The following is a 23,758-nucleotide window of genomic DNA, read 5'->3' on the forward strand; positions in this document are numbered from 1 at the left end:
CTAGCGCCTCCTGGCGCTGTCTCTCCGCCTGGAGGCGGTCGCGCTCCATCTGGAAGCGTTCACGTTCTAGCGCCTCCTGGCGCTGTCTCTCCGCCTCGCGTTCCGCTCCGTTCATCTGGAAGCGTTCACGTTCTAGCGCCTCCTGGCGCTGTCTCTCCGCCGCGCGTTCCGCTCCGTCCATCTGGAAGCGTTCACGTTCTAGCGCCTCCTGGCGCTGTCTCCCCGCCGCCTCCATCTGGAGGCGCTCGCGTTCTAGCGCCTCCTGGCGCTGTCTCCCCGCCGCCTCCATCTGGAGGCGCTCGCGCTCGAAATGGATGCGTTCCCTCTCTAACGCCATCTCGGCCTGTTGGCGCTCCCGCTCTAACGCCATCTCGGCCTGTTGGCGCATATATTCTGACAGCGCGGCACTACTCCCTCTGGAGTGCAGGCTATCCGCCCCAGAGGCATAACTGCCCACGGAAGCCCTGGACCGGTAGGAAGCCACTGAGCGGCAGGAGCTAGGTCTCGAGCGCGCCGTACTGGGAGGCAGATCGTTAAGGCTGAGGCCCTCCCTCTTCCGCCCGCAGGCGCTGTCGGACCGGGCCTCTCCTTCCTGTTCTTCCGTTTCCACGGCAAAACCCTGCGGTTCTGCCATCTCATCCTCAGGCTGGTGCTCTTTGAGGGCTGTCTCAGTGCTAGCCACCCGCGCGCCGGCGGACACCTCGGCCTCTCCGACCACTGTATCCCGTGGAGTGCGCTCCTCGCTACCACTCAGTGAGCTTTCGAGCTCAAGCTCATACTCCTGTAACCTCGGAGGCAACCGCGGGACTCTCTGTGGTCGTGGCTCTGGCTCAGGGGGCGGAGAAGGGGGGGTAACTGTCTGGTCTGGTTGGCTGCGCTCAGCCATGCTATCACTACACTACCTATCCGGCTCGAAGGACCAATTGTAACCAGGGAGTAGCTGAAAAGGACTGTATAATTTAGGAAGGGGCTGGTTATCTAACTAATGGAGCTAAATAGGCAGTATAGGAGGATACAGGCAGGGGGCGCCAGCAAACCGTTCGACTAGCAGTTAATGTCGTTAGCATTAGCAAGGGAACTAGCATTAGCATTGGAGCTACAAACAACTAGCATTAGCATTGGAGCTACAAACAACTAGCATTAGCATTGGAGCTACAAACAACTAACACACGGTATTACATATGAACACACATTTATTACACATGACGGTTGTATACATCCCCAAATACACATTCCCTCCCGGCCGGCCACACACACTCTCAATCACTCACTGATAGTCTCTGGCCTGAACAGGCTTATAGTCCAGTGGCGTGGTGCGCGTTGAGGCCTGGTTGAATGGCCTGTGCGTCGATGAAGTGGTCCGCGTCGAAGCTCCGCTGGAGTCTGTGTTCGCTCGTGGAGGCGACGATTAATGTCCAGCTGGCGTCCCGCTTGGTCCAACGTTGAACACAACTAAAACGGGCTACCGTGGTACACTCGATAATCGCTTTCCTGGCGTCTTCAGTTGCTGCACGGGGTGCGCGCTGCTGAATCCGCCATCTTGGATCGGCTTCTCGTTATTCTCTCTCGTTCTGCTTCTCTCTCGTTCTGCTGCTCACCACACACTCACTGACTGACTCCGCCCTTCCGTCTCTTATATAGGCACCACCGAACGTAACATCCGGGTCACAGACACACCCCGGATATACTACGTCATCAACATATACATAAACAGTACAATAATAATACATACACTTCACAAACGTATATAATTGTATAGAAAATAACAAAGGAAATACTAGGGGCAAAAATAGGGCTGGTTTGGGGAAACTAAACTGGCACTAAACTGTGGGCCTTCACAACAGTATTTATTCGTCTTTTTAAATCGGTGGTTCAAATCCTTCTTCAGACACACTTTTTACTGCATTTCGTTGTCTGAATCTAATCTAAAATCTCATCTAAAAAAGTATGTAGGCTATAAAATTGTGGTGCAGGCTAATTTACAAGAACTGACACGATTACAATGGTGTTTGAAGCCTTTGCATGAAATCTTCGGTTAAATGTAAAAAAAAACACAAAAAAAACGTATTCAAGTCTCGAGCTCGCAACCTTCGGAACTCTAGCTGGTTGCCTTAACCACTGCGCCAGCCAGACCGCTGTGTCAAAAGCAATGCAAGTTAATAGACATACCTATTTATTTTATTTTATTTTTTACACTTTTTAATTTATTTATCTATCGATCTATCTATCTATCACACTTTCAAATTATCAAATTATCTATCTATCACACAGTCAAACTATCTATCTCGTAAAAAGTGGGAACTAATATTTCCTAAAAGACACTTGATGGAACTGTCGTTCGGGATATAGTTTCCGCCTGTGAGACAATTTTGACGCACGCATTACTTTAGCCAGCCTCTTAGCCTGCTCGCGACCAGAATAACTCGGGAGGCTATGTTGCATAGCAACCAAACAGCGAATTATTTGAGCCACATTGATGGACCCGAACGCAAGATAAAATTATCGCCGATTAGAACTTTATCGAGGATTAGAAGATAATCGACCTTCGTGGAATGGGCCTCTGGACTACAGGACAGCCACATGTAAACACTGTTATCCCCAATCTAACCCAGTCCTGGACTACAGGACAGCCACATGTAAACACTTTTATCCAAAGCGACTTACTACATTTGTCTAAAGTAAGTGAATCAGTTTACAAAATCGGGGAATAAAACATAATAAAAACAGACAAGAGAGAAATATGATAGAAAATCAATTTTAGGAATAGCAACTGCACTCTACTGCCCCCTACTGCCCCCTACTGCTCTCTACTGCTCTCTACTGCACTCTACTGCTCTCTGCTGCTCTCTACTGCTCTCTACTGCCCTCTACTGCCCTGTACTGCCCTCTACTGCCCTCTACTGCTCTCTACTGCTCTCTACTGCCCCCTACTGCTCTCTACTGCTCTCTACTGCCCCCTGCTGTTCTCTACTGCACTCTACTGCCCTCTACTGCTCTCTATGGAGAGGTATGGAGGGGCGAGGTTATGGATGGCCTTGAAAGTATGGAGAAGGATTTTGTAATCGATGCGGTGTTTGATGGGGAGCCAGTGGAGTTGGTGTAGAATGGGGGTGATGTGACTGATGACAGGGGGTTCTGGTGACAATACGGGCAGCAGCGTTCTGGACCAGTTGGATCTTGAGGAGCAGTTTGTGGGGGAGACCAAAGAGAAGGGAGTTACAGTAATCTAGGCGGGAAGTGACGAGGGAGTGGACCAGGATTGCGGCGCTGTTGGGAGTGAGTGAAGGGCGGAGGCGGTTGATATTACGAAGATGGAAGTAAGCAGACCTGATGGTGTTGTTGACGTGGGAGTGGAATGAAAGGGTGCTGTCGAGGACGACACCCAGACTCTTAACCTGGGGGGAGGGGGAAACCAAGGAGTTGTCAATGTTGAGGGTGAAACTGGGGTGCTTGGTGAGTGTGGATTTGGAGCCAATGAGAATTACCTCTGTTTTATTACTGTTTAGTTTGAGGAAATTTGAAGTGAACCAGGATTTAAGTTCATGTAGACAGGCACAGAGGGAGGAGGGAGGGAGGGTGGAAGTGGGTTTGGAGGAAACGTAGAGCTGGGTGTCGTCCGCATAACAGTGGAAATGAATGTTGTATTTATGGAAAATCAGACCAAGTGGGAGGAGGTAGATGATGAAGAGGATAGGGCCAAGGACAGAGCCCTGGGGAACACCAGAGGAGAGGGGGGACGGATGGGATGTGAATGATTTTAACTGTATAAATTGAGTGCGGCCAGAGAGATAGGAATGGAACCAGTGTAGATGGGTGTCAGATATACCAATGGAGGCTAAACGGTTAAGGAGGGTGGAGTGCGATATAGTATCAAAAGCGGCGCTCAGATCGAGTAGGATGAGGATGGATATGAGTCCGGAGTCAGCTGCCATCAGGAGGTCATTTGTGATTTTGAGGAGGGCTGTTTCTGTGCTGTGAAGGGGGCGGAAGCCAGACTGGAACTGTTCATAGAGGTTATTGTTTGAGAGATGAGTATGAATCTGTAAAGCCACCACTTTTTCCATGATTTTTGAAAGAAATGGCAGGTTGGAGATGGGACGGAGGTTGTTGAAGATGTTGGGGTCTGAACCAGGTTTCTTCAGAATAGGTGTTCAGTGTTTCCTCCAGGAATTTTTACCATGGTGGCGGGTAGTGCTGACCGCGCGCGCGCGCGATTTTTTCGCGTGCACGCGCATGAAACGCGCACGCGCGCTAGGGATGGACGGTTTTTCGGTTAAACCGAAAACCGGGGTTTATAAAAATAGAAACGGTTTTTTATCAAAACCGTCTGAAACCGTTTTTTTTTTTTTTTTTTTTTTTTTCCCTATGTTGTTCAAAGAATAAAACTGGAACATGTCACATGTTTGTCGTGTGTGAAAATAACAATGATACAGTCTGAATCTGCCGCGCAATGAGTGAGAGGTTTGGTCAGTTGTGAAGAATAACTGAGGATTAATATCTAATTGGGATTATATGTAAGGGTAACGAATCACTCTATGGGAAAGATAGTTGCCTTCAGTTATTGGTAGATAGGAAAGGTTTTTTACAATTACTCGCTTACATTTAATAAGATCATTTTCGCTGCTCTCTGTAAAGCGCATTGGGTCACTTTTGTGAGAAATGCGCTATAGAAATAAAATGTGATTTGATTTGATATCAATCAATCAATCAAACTTTATTTATGTTCTATAGCACAAATCATGCATTGAATGTAACTCCAAGTGCAGTATTTACTAAACCACAATATAATAAAACAAGAGCTATACGGATCAAGAGTGTTTGTGCACAGCACCACTGTGTGTGAAGGCGCTACTGAAAGTGATGACAGAACGCATGTCTCAGAAGATACGCGGTCACTTAGTGACGCAAAGGTAGTTCTGTATTTATCTCTAGTACATTTATTTTGAAAGCTCTATTTTGACAGCTCTACCATGGGCACTTTTATTTTGATGGGGCATTCTTTGTTGATTGACTTACGACAGTTCAGGACGAGTCAGTCTCGCGGCATGTGGTTTTTATGAAAAGCTTTAAGTATGTTCACTGCATAATTTTTATTTATTTTTTATAAATTTGTTTTTCAGATTTTATCCCTTTTTCACCCAATTTGGTAGCCAATTTAACCCAACTTAGCATCCAATTATCCCCTGCCTATTGCATAGGATCCGCCGCACGACCCCGTGGCCGGCAGTCCCAGAAGAGGCCGCCAGGCAGACTAGGCTGACTGGCTCCTCGAGCCCAGTACCGTTATTCCGGCGCCCAGGGGGCGGTGTTGCGCGACGGATCCTAGTCCAGAAATACTCCTATACCGCCCTCGGAAGCGGCCGGCCAATATGCCGCTTCCCGTGTGCCTCGGCCATATCTGGATCTGGCGAGCCGGGATACGAACCCCGGCCCCGGTGGGCAGCATGCACTAGTGGCCAGTGCGTAGACCGCTACACCACCGTGGGGCGTTTTCACTGCATAATTCTAAGTCTAATATTTCAGTGATTATTGAGCAGTATTCAAATATTTAAATACATTGAGCAGCAGCTGAAACTTTGTCTAAGAACCCAGATATTGAGAAAGCAGTTCATTCAATGAAGACGCTGTTCCAAGAGATGATCTTCCGTGCAGGCGAGCACCCTGGATCAGCGGAGCTGGTGTGTTAAGAGTTCATGTGTTTTCATGTATGGTGTAGCTTACAAAAGTCTGCCTTTCCACTTATATTTGTGAAACTAAGTAGCCTAAATGTGTTGCGACTGTGCTTACGGTGTTTTAATGGTGTTCGACATGAGTGTATTGTAGCAGTAGGGCTCAATTATTTGAAATTGTCATTTTTTTTTTTCGGTTTTTTTTCCGTTTTTTTTTTCTTCCGTTTTTTTCCGTTTTTCGGTTAACCGGAAAACCGCGGTTTTAGTCTTTGACGGTTTTTCGGTTTCAATAATTGGAAACCGTCCATCCCTAACGCGCGCTCAAAACAACGTAATTTCAGCCAAAACTCGAGGATGGCCCAAAAAAATAAAATGTTTTCCTGTACTTCTCTCTTATTGTCTGTGTCTGCATGTTTTTCCAGCATGTAATTCCGTTGTCAATAAAAAAATCGTCTCCCCTTCTTTTCATTATCATTATGGAGGCTTTATGGTTGTTGTAACTATTATTATTTTAATGATACAAAAACGTCTCTCTCTCTCTCTCTCTCTCTCTCTCATCGGTTAACTCGTGTCTCTCGGGTGTGTGCTGCAGCAGCAGCGAAATACCTACGTTCATAGCGTAGCGCATAGCTAACGCATAGCGAAATACCTACGTTCATAGCGTAGCGCATAGCTAACGCATAGCGAAATACCTACGTTCATAGCGTAGCACATAGCTAACGCATAGCGAAATACCTACGTTCATAGCGTAGCGCATAGCTAACGCATAGCGAAATACCTACGTTCATAGCGTAGCGCATAGCTAACGCATAGCGAAATACCTACGTTCATAGCGTAGCGCATAGCTAACGCATAGCGAAATACCTACGTTCATAGCGTAGCGCATAGCTTCGCGCTTGTGGGTGTGTCTAGCGCTGTGAAGGTCTGAAAAGCGGCCTAAATCTTTTTTTTTTTTTTTGGGTTGAGAAATCTGCATGGTGGCGGAGGAAATTCCATCGTGGCGGACCGCCACGATGAAATGCATGTAGAGGAAACACTGGTGTTATGGCTGCGGATTTGAGAGATGATGGGACAGAACCAGAGGTGAGGGAGGAATGGATGATTGCAGTTATCAGGGGCAGGAGAGAGGGGAGGGAGGCTATGACCAGGGAGGAGGGCAGGGGGTCAAGTTGGCAGGTGGATGGCTTGGATTTCCGGATGAGTTTAGATAAATCGGCAGCAGAGGGGAGATGGAAGCAGGAGAGAGGTACAGAGAGGGGGGGATGGGGAGATAGGGGAGATGGACAACTGGACATAAGAGGGGTCAGTTGCTGGTGGATGTTGGCTATTTTTGAGTTGAAAAATGACATCAGGGAGTTACAGTGCTCAGTGGAGTAGAAGTGTGGGGGAAGGGAGTCGGGGGGGCGGAGTGAGTAGTTGACCACTGAGAACAGGGCCCTGGTGTTCCCAGCATCAGCAGTGATTTTGTCTGTAAGATATTGGGATTTGGCTGAGGAGAGGGCGTCTTTGTAAAGGAGGATGTGGGCATGGTGCATCTGTTTGTGAACAGTGAGACCGGTTTTTCTTGAAAGCCGCTCCAGCTGACGTCCTTTGGCTTTCACTCTACTGTCACACAATTATTCAGAGCTTTGAACGAGATTATTAACACCCGAACAGCCATGGGTGGGGTCATTAACACTAGAACAGCCACGGGTGGGGTCATTAACACTAGAACAGCCATGGGTTGGGTCATTAACACTAGAACAGCCATGGGTGGGGTCATTAACACTAGAACAGCCATGGGTGGGGTCATTAACACTAGAACAGCCATGGGTGGGGTCATTAACACTAGAACAGCCATGGGTGGGGTCATTAACACTAGAACAGCCATGGGTGGGGTAATTTGACCTAGTGAGTAGAAATAAATTCTACCTTTGAAGTTGATCAAATTTCAGGACCCTCCTTTCATGACTTTTCTGAGATAAGTGCGTTCTATCTCCCAGTATCCTGACATGTTCTAAATCTACCTCGTATAAAGCTATTTCTATAACAGGTTTTACCCCAGTTACATACGCAGTAGTGATAGGATATTATATGTCTATGTACAGACAGTTATGAATGATAAACTGTACAGTAGGTCTCGCTATAGCTATCGCAGCAAAGTACTTGCAGTAGCCTACATTTGATTATGTCTGTAATTAGGGATGTTCCGATACTGATATCGGATATCGCCGCGATATTGGTCCTGAATGCTGGATCGCGGATCGCACCAGAAAAAAAAAGCGATCCGCGCTCTCGATCTGGTGTGTCACTCAAGTGACGACAACAGTAGTAGCCAGTGGTCACGTGCATGACCAGGGCTCGACAGTGCGACTGTTTTGGTCGCATTTGCGAGTGAATATATTTCTGTGCGACTTGGAAATACATTCAATAGCACCAGTGCTACTAAGAGACTGCTGAACTACTGTCATGCGCAGTCAAACTTATGTGTATAAGCGATGAGGGAATGAAAACAGTGAACAGAAACGTGTGTCGCAGAAATGCTTCGCGAGTCCTATATGCGCTTAAATGCGCATAGTTCGTAGCGCTGTGTGCTTCCGATTTCATTACAAAGAGGTTAACCCTATATGTGCCTGACGTCTAACAACATTCAAATGACTCTATGATGGTTATAGTTCAATGCTATTTTCTGACTTTTTGTAGGACAGGTGATGATAACCAGCGCTAGTTCCACAGACCGTAGTAGACTTTCAGACACAAAGAGACGCGGAGTTGGAGCTCAGTTTACTTGCAAGGAGAGTGATTCAGAGAGACCGTGTTTTAAGGGTCAGTCCAAATGGATCTGAAGTTCCACTCTCCAAGTCAGCCTTTATTAGAACAGAATGGAAAAAGGCGGAGACAGTTTTTTCATGAGGAAGTGCAGTCATGGGAAAGTCATCATGAGCAGTTTCTCTGCTGGGCGATTCAGACAACACAATGACAGGAAGTGACAGGAAGCGGACGCCCAGCTGAAACTGAAGATAAGGGGTGGACAATGGGTGAGAAAAAGTTCATGCACATAACCCAGAGTAAAAGGGTGTACAAGGTTCATGGTGTACAAAGTTCATATACAGAGCCCAGGAGTAAAAGGGCGTAGAGTTTTACACAGTGATACAAAGAATTATATAGAACATTTAACTATCATTTTATCATTTATGAAAACATTGTCTTTAACTCTAACACTCTAACTTCATATTTTTTTGGATTTGTATGACACATCATTTGAAAGCTTATGATCCGTAGTTCCAATCCACAACACGTCGCATTTGTTGCTTTAATAAAGGCTGGCAGTCTTTAATTTAACTGTTGTTGGTGTGGACTATATACTGGGGAGGTATTTGTTATTATTCAGGGGCCAAAAAATGTATACAAATATCGGATCGGTATCGCAGATACCCGAAGCCCAGGTATCGGTATCGGTATCGGTAGTCAAAAAGTGGGATCGGGACATCCCTATCTGTAATCCTCAACTGATTTTCATGGAACAACATGGAACAAATACAATTTTATTTATGATACAGTATATAATGTGTATAAAGTGTATTTATGATACAGTATATAATGTATATCAATTTTCTAATATTAGCGTATTTATGACTATTATTTTTAAATAATAATTAACCTCTTCTGCATGTGCAGCCACTCCCCGTGATAATCTGACCGTAATCCTGTATGGTGGTACGATGCTTGTAGGAGGTGCTCTCTGAGAGACATACTTAGATAGAGAACACTTTAATTCATATATTTGTATTCATTGCCTATTATCTTGTTAAATGTTGATATTTAATTTCTATATATTTTTTTCTTTCTTTATATCCTAATGCTGTATGTAAAGCACTTTGATGCAAGAATGACACTATTTACAGCGCTGTAAATGTTCAAATATTAGCATATGTATTATTTAAAGCACTATTATTTTAGCACTTTGAATTGCCCTTGTTGTATAAAATGTGCTATACAAATAAACTTGCCTATGTAACCCTGTATATGTTCCTATTCTTACAGACCAGCAGAGCTCCAACCCAGGTTCAGACAGCGAGCCCAGCTCCACCACACCATCGAGGCGGAAGAATCACCTTAAAACACACCCACAGACTTACACCGGAGAGAAGACCTACCGCTGCCCACTGTGCGGGAAGAGTTTCACTCAATCAGGAAGTCTGAATAGGCATCAGAAAATACACACCGGAGAGAAACCATACCACTGCTCCCAATGTGGGAAGAGTTTTAGTGAAGGAGGACATCTAAAGATTCATCAGAGAATACACACAGGAGAGAAACCATACCACTGCTCCCAGTGTGGGAAGAGTTTTAGTGAAGGAGGACATCTAAAGATTCATCAGAGAATACACACAGGAGAGAAACCATACCACTGCTCCCAGTGTGGGAAGAGTTTTAGTCAAGCAGAACATCTTAAGCTTCATCAGAGAACACACACAGGAGAGAAACCATACCACTGCTCCCAGTGTGGGAAGAGGTTCAATACAGCAGGAAATCTAAAGACTCACCAGAGAACACACACAGGAGAGAAACCATACCACTGCTCCCAATGTGATAAGAGTTTCAGTAAAGCAGAACATCTTAAGCTTCACCAGAGAACACACACAGGAGAGAAACCATACCACTGCTCCCAATGTGGGAAGAGTTTTAGTGATGGAGGACATCTAAAGATTCATCAGAGAATACACACAGGAGAGAAACCATACCACTGCTCCCAGTGTGGGAAGAGTTTTAGTCAAGCAGAACATCTTAAGCTTCATCAGAGAACACACACAGGAGAGAAACCATACCACTGCTCCCAGTGTGGGAAGAGGTTCAATACAGCAGGAAATCTAAAGACTCACCAGAGAACACACACAGGAGAGAAACCATACCACTGCTCCCAATGTGATAAGAGTTTCAGTAAAGCAGAAAATCTAATGATTCATCAGAGAATACACACCGGAGAGAAACCATACCACTGCTCCCAGTGTGGGAAGAGTTTTAGTGAAGGAGGAAGCCTGAAGATTCATCAGAGAATACACACCGGAGAGAAACCATACCACTGCTCCCAGTGTGGGAAGAGTTTTAGTGAAGGAGGAAGCCTGAAGATTCATCAGAGAACACACACAGGAGAAAAACCATACCACTGCTCCCAATGTGGGAAGAGTTTCAATCAATCAGGAAGTCTGAAGATTCACCAGAGAATACACACCGGGGAGAAACCATACCACTGCTCCCAATGTGATAAGAGTTTCAGTAAAGCAGAAAATCTAAAGATTCATCAGAGAATACACACCGGAGAGAAACCATACCACTGCTCCCAATGTGGGAAGAGTTTCAGTCAAGCCGGACAACTAACGATTCATCAGAGAACACACACAGGAGAGTAACCATACCACTGCTCCCAGTGTGGGAGGAGTTTTAGTGAAGGAGGAAGCCTGAAGATGCATCAGAGAACACACACAGGAGAGTAACCATACCACTGCTCTGGAAACGATCGTAGCTCTACGTCGGGTATTATTTACTGGTTATGCAGAGTTATTTCAGGCATGTGAGCCGCACTGCCTATACTGTAATTCATGCGAAGTGAATGTGGCTCGTAATAAAATTAACGATGTTGTTATCAGCCGAGAAAATGAGTTAAGAAATGATTTTCTTTTACAACTTGAGTATAAGCATTTGCCTGGTTAGTAATCAAACGTTAAATGACCCTTCTCTGCCCTCTCCCGCTTCCAGACCAACGCCTACCCTATATTTTAGCACTTGGCTTAATTCAGCCGCTTTTCTTTGAGCCGCTATTCACCTGCGTTCAATTTAAAGTATATTTGGTATTTATAGAAGGAAGCACGTAGGCAATGTTAAACAAGCGCAGCTCGTTTTATAAATAATGCTTACATCTGTTTAGAAAAATGTGCTTACGTGAAAGTCAAAGATGACGTTCAAGTACCTTTTTATAAATCAGGGGTGGCCAACCAGTTGGAGACTAAGAGCCCCAAAGAATTGTTGTGGTACCAGAAAGAGCCACATCATACATGCAGGCTCACAAAAGCTCTCACTCACACACGCAATACATTTCCAATAGGCTATGAGACTAGTGGTGTCATTTCAGCAAAAGCCAAGGTATGGCAAGGTACAGAATAGGGGGGGTTGAGGGGGGGTTTCAAATCAGTTGTGCAATAGTCTATTTTGGTGAGTTGTTTCTATACAATTGACTTATATTACATTAACTCTTTCACCGCCAGAGTTTTCTGAAAAAGTTGCCAGCCAGCAGCCTTTTTCACTCATCTTCAAAGATTCCCAGAATATTCTGTTCTATGAATATGTAAACACTGAATACATCAGAAGAAAGAAGAGACCTTCTTCTTGCACACAAAAAAACAAGTTTGATTCTATCTTCTTCCTAGCATATTCAGTGAACACTTCAATGTTGGTGATTTTCATCAAAAAACTACTTTTCGGACAAAAAACAGAGAAAAACGCGTTTTTGTAAAAAACTGTTTATTTTCACCCCCAAGACCCGTTTGACCCATTTAACATTATAAAACTATAATACACATATATAATAATATAATACACTATATTTTATGTATTTATTTATTTTCTAATATTCATTATAATAATAATAACAATACATTTATTTTATAAGGCGCCTTTCATGGCACTCAAGGTCGCCGTACAACAACAAATTTAAAAACAGTTACAAAATTCAAAATACATAGAAATACACAGTATAAACATAGCTTTATGAATCATTGCCAATATTTGTCCTTGGTGTGGGACAGTGTGGTACAGCTAGTGTGTAAAGGGACATTACAGGCTTTACAATGGAACCATGTCTCTTTACGTTTTCCATTTTTTATACAAACCCTGCAACCCCTGGTTGGGTTCTGCTTTTTGGAAGTTGGGGGGATTTTTACAAGTGTATGGGCTCCCATATTCCCATCCAGCCTTCCCTGAGGGTCCTGGTTTGGTGCTCTAAAGTAATGAGGTCTGGGGTAGCCTCTTGCTTCCTCAGCACCAGTTTCCTCACCACCTGTCTGTCTGTCTACCTCAGCACCTGCCTCGCCTGACACAGGCGAGGCAGGTGCTGAGGTAGACAGACAGACAGGTGGTGAGGAAACTGGTGCTGAGGAAGACACTGCCTTGCTGGTCCATGACCTCACAACCCTTTCAATGAAGGAGTGAAATGTGTTGCATCTGCCCTGTGGGTTTCTAGCTTTGTAGATGACAAAAGCATTGAAGAAACTGATCTCAAAGAGATATGTAATGAACTTCTTTGGCCACTTCTGTGTCTTCCTGACAAACGGGTAGTACACAATGTTCTGGTCTGGTTTGTCAACTCCATTCATGTTCTTATTATACTCAACAATGCAGGCTGGCTTTCTCTTTGCTACTTTTTCTTTGCTGCCTCTCTCCCAGACCTCAACAGTTTCCATGGTGTAATCATGTAGAGTTGCTACCATTTTTACAATATTTTTGTCGCGCCAAGCGAGGACCATGACATTGTCACTGACGTATCAGTGTTTCGCCCACCTTCAGGTCAGCATTGGACACATTTGTGATCACTGGTGGTTCACCTCTGTGCATCCTCAGGTTACCACAGACGTGTGTGTTCAGACGAAGGAGGCGCTCAGACAAAGCTACAGAATTATATAACATGAAAGTTATTCATGTACAATCTGTAGCCCTGACCTGCTAGTTGACCAAGTAGAGAGACAGCTGTGTCTCCCAGGGGAGCGCTCTCTCCACAGTAGGGCTTCAGTGTGTAACAGTACCCTGTCTCTGAATCACATAATATGTATGACTTGATGCCATATTTGATGGGCTTTAGGGGATTGTACACCCTGAAGGTTAGGCGACCACGCCACAGAAGCATACCCGCATCTATGGAGATATTGGTGTTGGGTTGATACATCTCTTGAAATTTGGACCCAAGGTAATTTAAGATGGGGCGGACCTTGTACATTCTGTCAGTACAATCGGCTGGCATCGCTGCATTATTACTAAAATGAAGGTATCTCAATATGTTTTCAAACCTGTTGCGAGACATGACAGAGTTGAAGTAGGGGGTAGCTAACATTTCATCAGTGGACCAGTACATTTCAAGCTCAGGCTTACGATTGATACCAGTGAGAAAAAAGAGCCCCAGGAATGATTTCATCTCTCTAAGTGTGACAGGTTTCCATGCATGTGATCGAGCTTGTGGTGATTGTGGAGAGCCACTCACAGCTTCAATACATTGAGCTGCATACAAGTCAGTCTGAACAACTATGTCCTGGATCAGTTCATCAGTAAGGAACAACTCAACATAGTCAACTGGTTGTTCTGATGCCAGCTCAGCAGCAGCATTGATAGGTCCAGGTTTCGCAGTGAAAGGAATGTATTTTGCCTGCCAGTCTTTGTCATGCCACACCTTCTCACCAACAGGGGCCCTTGCTTGGTCACCAGCTGCGCCGCGCCCACGACCTCGTCCACGGCCACGTCCGCGCCCAGCTCTGTCCGGTGTTTGATCTGTAAATAATTAGAATTATTTTATTTATTTATTTTATTTTATTTTATTTTATTTATTTTATTTTATTTATTTATTATTTTATTTATTTTATTTTATTTATTTATTTAGTATTTTATTGTCTGTCAGCTGGTAGAAATATAAATACAATAAAATTATCTGTGTCTTTTTTACACGTGGGGCAGGGGAACGTGACCTTGCACGCGACGTGACCTTGCGCCCAGGTCCGCTCTCATGTCCACGTCCTCGTCTGCGCCCATGCCCGTGCACAGCTCTGCGCAGTGTTGGATCTGTAAATAATTAAAATTAGTAGGCAAGGCCAGGCAAGTTTATTTGTATAGCACATTTCATACAACAGGGGCAATTCAAAGTGCTTTACATGTATTATTTAAAAATACAGCAAGAGGAGCATAGTAAGAAAATAAAAATTACAATTAATAAAATCAAATATAACAAGTAAATAGATAAAACAGTTAATAAGACAATGTAGCTGGTAGAAATATAAATACAATAAAATGATCTGATGTGTGTTACCTTGGACAGGGGAACGTGACCTTGCACTTCGGGTCCAATCTCGGTCTGAACCCGGGTCTGAATCTGAATCCGGCAGGGGGGGGCTTGAAGGCTTAGCACTGTGCATTGTTTGATGTGTAAATAATTAGAATTAGTATAACACTAACTAAAACTATATTCCCGCCCGCACCAGCTGGTAGAGATCTGTGTCTTACCTCTATTAAGGGAATGTGATGAGTCACTTGCATCCGACGAGGGGGGGCTTGCAGCCCTCGCTGGTCCTGATGTTCCCGCTTCATTCACAATTAGTCTCCGACGCTTAGCACTGTGCACTGTTTGATGTGTAAATAATTAGAATTAGTAGGCTATAACACTAACTAAAACTATATTCCCGCCCGCACCAGCTGGTAGATATCTGTGTCTTACCTCTAGCAAGGGAATGTGACGAGTCACTTGCATCGGACGAGGGGGGGCTTGCAGCCCTCTTTTTTACACCTGGGGCAGGGGAACGTGACCTTGCACGCGACGTGACCTTACGCCCACGTCCGCTCTCATGTCCACGTCCTCGTCTGCGCCCATGCCCGTGCACAGCTCTGCGCAGTGTTGGATCTGTAAATAATTAGAATTAGTAGGCAAGGCCAGGCAAGTTTATTTGTATAGCACATTTCATACAACAGGGGCAATTCAAAGTGCTTTACATACATTATAATACATACAGCAAGAGGAGCATAGTAAGAAAATACAAATTACAATGAATAAAAGCAAATATAACAAGTAAATAGATAAAACAGTTAATAAGACAATGTAGCTGGTAGAAATATAAATACAATAAAATGATCTGATGTGTGTTACCTTGGACAGGGGAACGTATATTAGTATAACACTAACTAAAACTATATTCCCGCCCGCACCAGCTGGTAGAGATCTGTGTCTTACCTCTAGCAAGGGAATGTGACGAGTCACTTGCATCCGACGAGGGGGGGCTTGCAGCCCTCGCTGGTCCTGATGTTGCCGCTTCATTCAGTCTTCGACGCTTAGCAGTAGCACTGTGCACTGTTTGATGTGTAAATAATTAGAATTAGTATAACACTAGCTAAAACTATGTTATAAAACTAAGTTGTGCAACAAACTCTTGGCTATGTACTGTTGACAAAATACATCCAACATCTAAATAGCAAAAAATATCGTTTTAGTAATATTGTTACTAAGGTCAGAACTGGAGTGAGAGATGCACATGAAGAGAGAGTCTCTAAAAGACTCACTTTTTTTTTTTCAAAACCGCCTCCGGTCTTGCCGACTCCAGAGGGATAAAGTTTATAACGTTGACCCAACGTTACTGTATGATAATATTGCACATTAAAGAGTACAGTAGGGCTGTCCCAAATGACTATTTTTCTAACGATTAATCGAGCGATTATTTTTTCGATTAGTCTAACGACTAATTTAACGATATTTTTTTTTACTGTTCGATAAAAATAAAATAAAAATCATGTGTAGGCCCCTTAATTTCCACCTCACTGCTATGTTTAGCCAACTTGAATGCCAACATGGCCATTTAGAAGTCTGTCCATCACCACAACACATAGCTAGCTAGTAGCTACATAGCTAGCTAACGTTACTCTCGCTGCTATGTTATGATTAGCTAAATTGATGCTAACGTAGCATGCGAGCTACGAGCTAGATAACGTACAGTAGGTGCGAGCACCACAATGACAATAGGCTACCGTAGCTAGCCAGCTACATAGCTAACGTTACTAACACCAGAAGACAAGACATACAAACTGTGGTGAGCTACATTGCTTGTGTAACATTAGCTAGTAGCTATCCATTTTTCACTCATACACGGCCAGAAAAGTGAACAGAAATACAACGGTGACTTACGGTGGTGCTATCTTGCGGCTGTCTTCACAAAGAGCTCCAGGATGCTTTCGCTTGAGGTGCTCGTTCATTGCAGACGTACTGCTGTGATAGGCCATTTCATTTTTGCTTAATTTTTTTACTTTAAAAAAATATATATACGACGCACATTACGCAAGTCGACGTATTGACGTAGTCGATTACGGCGACGAATCGTAACAGCCCTAGAGTACAGCATTCAGTGAATTGTCTTACCTTGTCCATCATCTTCTACCAGTGGCGGTGTCATGCCAAAACCTGCTGCTGCCAAAAGCTGCAGGGCCATCAGCGGCCTAACGCGTCACGACCAGCTGGCGACTGTGACGTCAGTCTAGTGTTTTTGAAGCCTCCGTTTTGGCCGCCATTAGCGAAAAGCTGTAATTTGGCTCTACAAGTGTTAATATGTCATTTTATGAAGTTTTAATATGTTTTCAGGCGAGAAAGTAACCATATATATTCACAAAATGTATCCGGTTTATCAAAAAAGCATCCTAAAACAATGCACAGCAATTCAACTTAATAAAAAAAATGCGCGTTTCGTTCCCGGTTTATCAAAATAACCCGTTTATATAAAGAAAGAAACGGAGGTCTGATCAGCAGATCATTTCTCATAGAGTTGCAAACGCAACTTCAGCCCTGGACTAAGCATCCTAAAACAATGCACAGCAATTCAACTTAATAAAAAAAATGTGCGTTTCGTTCCCGGTTTATCAAAATAACCCGTTTATATAAAGAAAGAAATGGAGGTCTGATCAGCAGATCATTTCTCAAAAAGTTGCAAACGCAACTTGAGCCCTGGACTAAGCATCCTAAAACAATGCACAGCAATTCAACTTAATTTTAAAAATGCGCGTTTCGTTCAAGATCCATTAGAGTAGGACATGTACAGTTATGATAAGAACAGTCATATGTAACTTTTGGACTAGTATAGTAGTTGATATTGTAATAAAACGTGCCGATGTCAGACGATGAACAAACACACCACGAGTCCACACTGATTCAGAAAACGGAATAAACTTTATATATATATACACACAACACTTTGAAAATTCATAGGGGGGAATTCATCAGGAGGATAACGTTTGCAAAATAACTGTACAGGTTACAATCAGGTATATAATAATAGTTAGGGAGTAACATATCATTCACAAATTCAACAATAATAGAACCAGTATACGTATGTTACACAGTCAATTGTTAAGTGGGACAATGACAAGCTGGTCTGTGTCCAGAGGGGAGAGAAGAAGAACAAAGGATGGAAGCATTGGATTGAAGGAGGAGAATTATACTTGGTGAGCTCTTGTCCTCATACATGCATTTCTTTTTTACTACAGTAAACATTGTATCCAAGAAAAGAAAAAAAATCAAAGTAAACATTGTCAACAAGAATGAAGCCCTGCATTTTTATAACTTTATATTTGTTTCTCTCTTACGCAAGTCTTATGCAGACCTGATAATTAGACAACCATCTCTGCTGGAATACACACTTAGACAGCTTATGTAACAAACTACAGCAGAGGCTTTATCACCTGAGGCGACTCAGACTTTATGGGGTGAGAAAGCAGATCATGAGAATTTTCTATCAGTCCATTGTTGAAAGTGTAATCAGATGTGGAATAATTGTGTGGTTTGGCAACTTAACTGTACAACAAAAAAACAGACTAGTCAGCATTCACAAAACAGCTACGAAAATTGTAGGTGAAAGAGACTATGTGATCCTAAATAAACTATATGAAAAAGCTGTCCTGGACAAGGCTAACAAGATAATCGCAGACCCCCAACATCCGCTCTCCACAGAATACAAAGTTCTCCCCCTAGGTAGAAGGCTTCGCATGCCAAGATGTAACTATAAGCTCTTAAAACTATCATTTGTCCCATTCTCCATTAAACTAATCAATTCGCTCAAGCAGAAACGATGATTAGGACATGATCACCAGCACCTGCACTTTATTGACAATGTGTGTCTACTACCCTACACAGTGTGTCTACTACCCTACACAGTGGACCCTATTATGCACTTCATCAATAAGACGAGGCGGTAGATCTAAACTTAAGACGTGGAGGCGTGGTCAAGGCCACTTTGCTATTATGCGTGCTGTAGTGGGCGCCTAAAACCCGGCGCTAAGCAAAGAAATTAGTCATGGGTGTGTTTTGGGCGTCTTCTCAATCAACCCAATCAGCGTGCCAGGTGCCATTCCCTTTAAGAACCGGCTGCGTTGAGTCATTAGCGCTATGCTATTATGGAAGTCCTGAGAAGGAGGTCAGCGCGCTTCTCTGCCTCTCCCTTCTGAAATAAAGCATTTATACTGTGACCGTAATTGACGTCTTGCCGTGGAGCCACGTGCGTGTTCATGTGTGCCCACATGCATGCGCAAATCGCGGAGGCGCGCTCGTGTTTCAAAACGTGCATGAAGTCTAAACTTAAGAACTTTTCAAACCACTTCTTAGCGATAGGAGCAAAGTCAGATCGCATAATAGCAGGGGCGCCTAGTGCACTTCATTAACATATGAACACTCCCACAATGAGCAATATATGCACGTGTTGTGTCCTGTATATACCGCCAGTGGGCGCTAGTATGCTAGTGATGTATGCAGTTACGGAAGTGATGTATGCACTTCCGGATGTTAAGAAGAAGGAGTTGAATAAACGTGCGAAGTGAACAGCAGCTGCGTGTCTCCCGGTCTCATTCTTTCCTAACTACTTTCTTACTACAGAATACCACATTTTTGGCGACGAGGATGGCTATTTCTGTACCCTTACCTACACCGTTCATGCCTGTGCCAGGCGAACCTGCTATTTCTTTTCCTACTTGGTTGAGAATGTTTGAAAATTACATGCTCGTAATTGATGCTACCGGAGAAAAATGGCCGGAGGAAAGAAAGCGCGCGGTTCTTCTCCATGCACTTGGGACCGAAGGACAAAGACTGTTCTACACTCTAAAGGATACGGGTGTTACCTACACTTCTGCCGTGGATGGACTGAAAAAGTACTTTGTTCCTAAGGTGAATGTGATTGCTGAACGTCACAAATTTCGACAGAGAGCTCAGGGTCCTGACGAGACGGTTAATCAGTTCCTTGCTTCATTACGCGAGCTAGCTGCAGCTTGTGAATTTGGTGCCATGGAGGAACAAATGATTCGTGATCAACTGATTGAGCGTGTTGCTAATACACGCATACGAGACAGACTTTTGCTTGAATCGGACTTGTCTCTGGACAAAGCTACTTCAATGGCCTTACAAATCGAGGCTGGACTACGGAACTCCAACGTTCTCTCTGGAGCTACAGCTTCGGTGAGAGCCATCGAGAAACAGCTGACGAGGAGGAGGTTCGACAAGGGCAAGAAGAAAGCTCCGACGACGACTGCACCTGCCACGGTCTACAGCCAGCCAGCTACAACTGGGAATCAGCGCGCCTGCTTCCGATGCGGATCCACAGGACACTTAGCTAACAAGCCTACATGCCCGGCGGTTAAGGTGACTTGCAATACATGCGGAAAAGTTGGACATTTTTCCAAGGTGTGTAGATCGGCTCAAAAAGAGGTGCGTGAGGTAGTGGTGAATGACGTTACTGTGCTTTACATGCAGGGGGCCGTCGTGAATGATAAAATTATGTGTACTGTACGAGTTGATGCAAATTATCATTCCCATGATGTTGAGCTGATAGTGGATACAGGCTCATCTGTTTCTATTATTCCAGAGAGTACTTACCAGACACTTTTCCATACATGTGTCCTTGCTGAGCCTACAGTGTATCTGCTTACTTACTCCAGAGAGAAAATTCCTGTTAAAGGTTGCATGCATGCTACAGTTGTTCATAATGGACATTCAGTTACAGGTTCATTGATAGTGGTTGAATCAGGAAATGCATTGCTGGGACTAGATTTATTTGTAGCATTGCAGATGTGCATTGAGGGTAACAAAATTATTACTGTTAGCTCTGCTAGCTCTCCTACTGTGCTCCGAGCACCTACTGTACAGAGTACCACTCCACAGAACGAACCAGAGGTTCTAGTACAGGAGTTAGGGTGTGCAAAAGGTTTTATGCACAAAATACAGGTTAAACCAGATGCTGTGCCAGTACAGCAGAAACTGAGGAGGCTTCCGTTCTCAGTGAGGCAGGCTGTGACCGATGAGCTCGCAGATCTACAGGAAAAAGGCGTTATAGAACGTATAGACGCATCTCCATGGGTTACCCCTATAGTTGTGACCCAGAGAAAGGGGGGAGGAAAGCCTCGCCTGTGTGTTGACCTCAGAGAACCTAATAAGGCAATCATCAGTGACTGTCATCCCTTACCGCACATGGATGAACTGTTCGCTGAGCTCCGTGGAGCCACAGTCTTTTCTACTATAGACTTAGCCTCTGCTTATCACCAGTTGCCATTGCATCCAGATAGCCGTGATTTAACTGCGTTTATCACGCATGAGGGTCTCTTTCGTTTCTGCCGAGTGCCATTTGGCCTCGCTTCTGCTCCTTCAGCTTTTCAGAAAATGATGTCGACTGTACTGACAGGCCTGCCAGGCGTACAGGCCTACCTGGATGATGTGATTTGCTACGGCATCACACAGCAGGATCACGATGTCAGCCTACGGAGAGTGCTACATGCTCTAAATGAAGTGGGACTTAAACTGAACATGCACAAGTGTAAGTTCAACCAGAAAGCTCTGCGCTTCCTGGGCCACACTGTGTCCAAAGATGGTCTTCATCCTGACCAAGACGGGGTCAGTGCTGTGGCGAACGCGCCTGCCCCGCACAACACATCCTCCCTGCGGTCCTTCCTAGGACTTGCATCGTGGTATAGTAAATTCATACCTGACTTCTCTACTGTGGTGGAACCGCTACGTGCTACACTCAGGGAATCCACTGACACTAAGTTTGAATGGACAGCGGATGCAGAGTCCAGTTTTACTGAGGTTAAGAGACTGATTACTGAGAGTCCTACCTTAGCATTATATGATCCTGAGTTACCTACTTATGTCACTACCGATGCTTCTAACTATGGATTGGGGGCTGTAATGAGCCAGATTCACCCAGACAATACAGAGAGAACCATAGCTTTTGCGTCCAGGACACTTTCTCCTGCAGAGAGAAAGTACTCTACCGTCGAGCGTGAGGCGCTGGCATGCGTTTGGGCGGTGGAAAGGTGGAGAACCTACCTGTGGGGACATCGTTTTGTCCTACGCACAGACCACCAAGCGTTGACAACCCTACTCACTTCCAGGGGTACGGGTCGCGCAGGTCTGAGAATAGCGAGATGGTCTACTATGCTTTACTTATGATGTCACTTACCATCCAGGGAAACGTAATGTGACTGCTGACTGCTTGTCCAGACTCCCTCTGCCTTCGACAGGAGAGGTGGAGGAGGAGCCAGACATGGTGGCTACTGTGTTCACAGGTTCCTCACATGCCATATCTGTGACCGAGTTCACTGCTGCCTGTGAGGCCTGTCCTGAACTGACTCAACTGAGACAGCAGATACAGAAAGGTTGGCCAAAATGCAGTAAGAATGTGACAAAGGAACTTGCTCCATATTTTAGAGTGAGAGATGAACTGGCTGTGGATGAACTACTTGTCATGAGAGGCCCCGACCGTGTGGTGGTTCCTACTACACTACGGTCTAAAGTTGTAAATTTAGCTCATGAAGCGCATCAGGGAATAGTGCGTACTAAACAGAGACTACGAGAGCTATGTTGGTGGCCGCAAATGGACAGATGTGTCCAGACATTAGTAGGCTCATGTGTACCCTGTCAATACAATGACAAAACAGCCAAAACTGCGCCTGCACCACTTACCCCAGTGGAACTGCCAGGTGGACCATGGGAGAAGGTGGCCATTGACATTGTTGGTCCCTTTGACTGTGCGACATGGGACTGCCGTTATGCTATTACACTCACAGACTATTACAGTAAGTGGCCAGAGGTGGCGTTTGTCTCTACTGTAACTACAGAGGCGGTTATTAGCTTCTTGACTACAGTGTTTAGTCGTGAAGGTAACCCTTCCTTCCTGGTCTCTGACAACGGATGTCAGTTTACCTCCCATGCTTTTGCAAGCTTTCTGGGAGAGAGAGAGATAAAGCACCTGCGTTCCAGTGTTTATTATCCAAGAGCCAACGGGGCTATTGAGAGATTTAATCGAGTTCTCAAAGAGTGTATTCAGACGGCTGAGAGAATGCACAAGCCATGGAAACATGCAGTAACAGAGTTCTTACTGAACTATCGCGCTACGCCGCATGCTACTACAGGAGCTACTCCCTTTGAGTTGCTGAGGAACAGAAAGATGCGTACAAAACTAAACGTCCTCCCTGTCTCACAACAAATTAAGTCACATGAGAAAGTGCAGGAGACAGTGAGACGCAAGCAACAGGAGAGTAAGGAGTACACAGACAGAATGAGGGGAGCGAAAGTGCCCATGTTCCAAGTGAATGACACCGTACGTGTCCGCAGACCGGAGCATGTAAAAAAGGGATCATCAAGATTCACAGAACCGCTGACAGTAGTTAGTAAAGCAGGACAGAATACATACCTGCTCAGTGATGGTCGAAAATGGAATGCATCCAAGCTTACACGCTTCCCCAAGGATGCTCTGTCTGGCACCAGTGGTGAAAAGGAGATTGAGCTAGAGGAGTTCATGGTGCCCGAGACAGAGAATGTGTTTAATGAACCAGGTCCAAGAAGGAACCTTAGAGTCAGAAACCCACCTAGGTGGCTGGTAGACTTTGTGCCGTAGAGAACGTACTAAAAGGGTAGGATAGAACACGGTTCTAACTTAGTACAAAAAGGTCCTACAATGCAATGACAAAAGTGAATGTTCATTTCATGTTTCACTGTCATAAACTGTTTATTGTTGTTATTCATTCTGCTGATTCATTCATTTTCATTTCCTTAGTTTTCATTTTATTTCAATTGTACTGACACCAGTCTACAGAATATTGCATTCTTTGAGTACTGTAATTCCTTTAAGAAAGGGGGAAATGTTGTGTCCTGTTTATACCGCCAGTGGGCGCTAGTATGCTAGTGATGTATGCAGTGACGGAAGTGATGTATGCACTGACGGATGTTAAGAAGAGAAAGAAGTTGAATAAACGTGCGAAGTGAATAGCAGCTGCGTGTCTGCGTGAACTACTTTCTTACTACAGAATACCACAGGTCAATAAAGGTAAAAGAAGACAACAGT

The sequence above is a fragment of the Nansenia antarctica genome (assembly GCF_963989245.1).
Source record: "Nansenia antarctica genome assembly, chromosome: 3".
Taxonomy (NCBI): domain Eukaryota; kingdom Metazoa; phylum Chordata; class Actinopteri; order Argentiniformes; family Microstomatidae; genus Nansenia; species Nansenia antarctica.